This window comes from Aythya ferina (genome assembly GCF_964211825.1).
Source record: "Aythya ferina genome assembly, chromosome: 19".
Lineage (NCBI taxonomy): Eukaryota > Metazoa > Chordata > Aves > Anseriformes > Anatidae > Aythya > Aythya ferina.
In genome coordinates this window covers 701,060-704,767 of record NC_140309.1, presented here as the reverse complement: position 1 = coordinate 704,767, position 3,708 = coordinate 701,060, and the positions used below count along the sequence as shown (strand labels likewise).

General features: G+C 52.9%; 1 long non-coding RNA gene across 1 annotated transcript; it reads left to right on the top strand.

Moving 5' to 3' along the window:
* The first annotated feature begins 327 nt into the window (after window positions 1–327).
* On the top strand, window positions 328–3,381 carry LOC311421132. The gene is made up of 3 exons (XR_014684717.1): window positions 328–376; window positions 467–603; window positions 3,096–3,381. It is a non-coding gene; the product is annotated as an uncharacterized lncRNA (long non-coding RNA).
* The last annotated feature ends 327 nt before the right edge of the window (window positions 3,382–3,708 follow it).

Sequence of the window (3,708 nt, the reverse complement as noted above, 5' to 3'; positions counted from 1 at the left end):
AATGGTAAGGGTGAGAAGGGTTAGGGTAAGGGTTACGGTAAGGGTTAGGTAACGCAGTGTACAACCTGGGACGTCACACGCAGAGCTGCCTCTGGCAAGGTGAGTGAGGAACAGATGTAGCAGTTGTTGTGTTGTAGGTCTCACTGTTCCTCTAGGCATCCCCTCTTTGTCTTTTAGAGGTGTTGTAGCTGTTTGAAGAGGGTAGATTGAAGCATCTGCCTCGGGGGCTGGTAAGCGGCAGAGGTAAGGGAGCAGATGAGAGTAACTTACCTAGTTGTGCTGTGTCTTTGGATGCTGCATCGGCCTATGCGTTTCTTTTTCTTTCACAGGTGTCTCGCACAGGCTCAAAGGAGCAAACTGCACTCTGAAGAGCTGTGTAAGAAGAGGGGCTGGTCATGAGCTGGGTTGGAGCAGAACGACCAAGTAGCACAAGGTGACTATGAAAGGTGTCCGTCTTGCTTTGCAGGTGCCGTGGCAGGCTCTCCACAGAAGTGGATAAGGATATGAGATAAGGCCAGAGAGCGACAAGGAGCGGCACGTGCAGGGATGGTTTTGAAGCGCTGCGGTGGCTTACTCTTCTGTTCATCAGGTGCCACAGGCAAGGTGGGTTGTAACATCAGTCGTTATATTTGCATGAAAGCAGTTCACTTGAATGCCACAGTGCATCTGAGTAGGGTGTTCTAGCAGAACAAGCTTGTCTGGCACAGCGGTGCCTGATGGCAGTGTGTTTCCTCAGGTGAAGAGGTGCCTGAAGCCCCATCCTATCTAGCCTGCACACAATTATCTGAGAATGAAAGCTGCTTTCCAGTAATTCAGAAAGCCAAGTTACGTCTCAGCCTTGAGCATCTCGGGCTTTTGGGCTTTTTTTTTTTTTTTTACAGACACTGTAACATTTGGCACCAGCACTAATACTTTTTTTGGCATATGTTTAGCGTTTGGGGCCTGTGTCTGGGATTTGGGCCCTGTCTCAAACCACTGGGGCTTTGTCCTGGGTTTTGGAGCCTGTTTCTAGAGTTCAGGGCCTGTGATTAGGCTTTTGGGGTCTGTGTCTGGGGGCCGGTATCTGGGGGCAAGGGGGGAGCTGCTTGTAGACCCTTGGGGCCGGCATTGAGGGGGTTGGGAGCTGACTCTACACCTTTGGGGCCTGCTTCTGGGGGCGGGGGGGGGTTGAGACCAGCATCTGGGGGAGGGGTGGGAGCTCTTTGTATTCCTTTGGAGCCTGTGTCGGGGGGCGGGGGGGGGGGGGGGGGAAGGGGAGGGTTGGTTGGGAGGTGCTTGTACACTGTTGGAGCCTGGGTTGAGGGAGGAGGTTTGGAGCTGCTTCTACACCTTTGGGCCTGGCATCGGGGGTAGGGGGTTGGGTGCTGGTTGTAGGGGCCTGTGTTTGGGGGGGGGGGGGCTTGGGACCTGCGTCTGGGGGAGGGGTGGGAGCTGCTTGTACACCTTTGGGGCCTGCATGTGTGGGGGGTCAGGGCCTGTGTCTAGCGGGCTGGGAACTGCTTGTACAATGTAGGAATCTGTTTCTGCAGGGTGGCTGGGAGCTGTTTGTACAACTTTGGGGCCAGCATCTGGGGGTGGCTGGGAGCTGCCTGTACACTGTAGGGGCCTGTGTTTGTGGGGGCCTTGGGGGCCTCCCTCGGGGGGGGGGGGGAGGGTTGGGAGCTGCTTGTATAGGGTAGGGGGCGTGCCTGGCAGGGGTTGGGAGCTGCTTGTAGAATTTGGGTCGCTGTGTCTGGGGGGGGGGGTTGGGGCCTGTGTCTCAGGGGTGTTGGGAACTGGTTGTACACCTTTGGGTCCTGTCTCAGGGGTGGAGCTACTTGTACACTTTTGGGGTCTGTATTTGAGGGGGGTTGGGAGCTGCTTGTGCACTTTTGGACCTATGTTTAGGCTGGTTGGGAGTTGCTCATGCATTCTAGGTGCCTCCCTTTTGAAAAGGGTTGGGGCCTGCATCTGTGGGTGGTTGGGAGCTGCTTGTACACTATAGGGGCCATGGTCTTGGAGGGGGGTCTGGGCTGTTTATACACCTCTGTGGCCTGTGTTTGGGGGGGGGGGGGCCTGTGCCTGGGAAAGTTGGGAGCTGTTTGTTCACTCTAGGAGCCTCCATTTGGGGGTCTTTGGGGCCTCCCTTTGAGGGGGAGGGAGTTGGGAGTTGGTTGTACACCTCCGCATCCCGTGTCTTGGGGGGGGTGGGGGGAGTGGGATCGGTCTCTGAAGGGGCGGGTTGTGAGCTGCTTGTACACCTGTGTCGGGGGGAGGGTAGGGGGGATGGCGGGGGGCGGGTCCGGGTCTTGGGCCAGTGTCTGGGTGGAGTCCAGTTCTTGGGAGGGGGTGGTGGGGTAGGAGCTGCTTGTGGGCAGTTGGGGTCTGCATCTGGGTGTGGTTGGTGCCTGCTTCTGTTGGCAGTTTGGGGCCTGCTTGTAGACTTGTGCAGCCTGGGTTTGGGGGCTTTTCTGTAACGTTTGGGGCCTGCATTTTTGCTTTGGGATGCATCTTGAGCTTTTGAGGCCTAGCAGTAGCATTTGGGGCCTGCATCTGGGGCTTTTCTGTAGCATTTTGGTTGCGTATTTGTGATTTGGGGCCTGTATCGTGGGTTTTGCCTTTTTTGTAGTTTCCATCTTTGTGTGTGTGTGTTTCGTTGTTGGTTGTCTGGGGTTAGGGGCAGTTTGGGGTTTGGATTAAGGTCAGTGTCATTAGCGTTAGGGGGTTGATAATAAGGGTTAGGGTTGTGGTTAGAGTTGTTAGGTTTAAGGGGAATAAGGATTTCAGGGTAAGGGGATCAAGGTTGTGGGAATAAAAATGTTGTTTTTGCGCAGTTACATCCTGTAGAGGGAAGGAAGGTGGTATTGAGATATGCTTGCAGTGATAAGACAGCTTAACAGTGTGAAATGAGTTCATCTGATTCGTGTCAATATGGAACAATGCTAGGGCCGCATGATATGATGAAAAGTCTAAGAAAACCAGAGTGGTTAATATATATAGTTCTTGAATCTTGCAAAGGAATGGTCCAGCAATTCGGGTCAATAGAGGATAAGAGAACATAGGGGTTTCAGAATAACTGCTAACTATTACAACTGTTGCATGGGACACTATGCAAGTGTCTGCCATCCAGCCAAGATGGACAAAGGAGATGGACAAGAGAAAAGCCTGGGAGGAAGACTACGAGCCTTCAGTACGAGCGGCCCCCAGAGGGACCACCGGAGACTGATAACGCCTGCACCAGTGGGAGGGTTTGGATTCTGGGAACTAATTAGAATAACCCTGCCTTTTGTAGAAGTAGTAATGAATATGTATTAGCCTAGCAGCATAAAAACCAGCCGCCTAATGTAACTTGTGTGCGTCTTGGTGGAGCAGAGACTCCTGGCGCACCCAGCGCTGCTTGCTTACCTCTATTCATTTAATAAATTGTAAATTTCAATTGCAATCCTATTTGGGACCCAGTCATTTATTACAAGTGGGCTCTCGTCCGGGAGGGCTTTGGTTCCTGATTTCTGGTTTGATCTAGGAGAGGCACCCCCACCATTTGGTGGCTGCTGTTTGAGTCAGGTCGGAACTAATGGCATCTTAAACCTGAATAAAGGTAAGCAAAGTTTCTGATTCTTTTTTTCAGCTCCCTTGCCAGCTGCAGCACTATATTTTGCCCATAATTGTGTGTGTGAAGATCCGAACGAAGATGACGGAGTCGTAAGCATTTAAAGCGTATACCGTTCG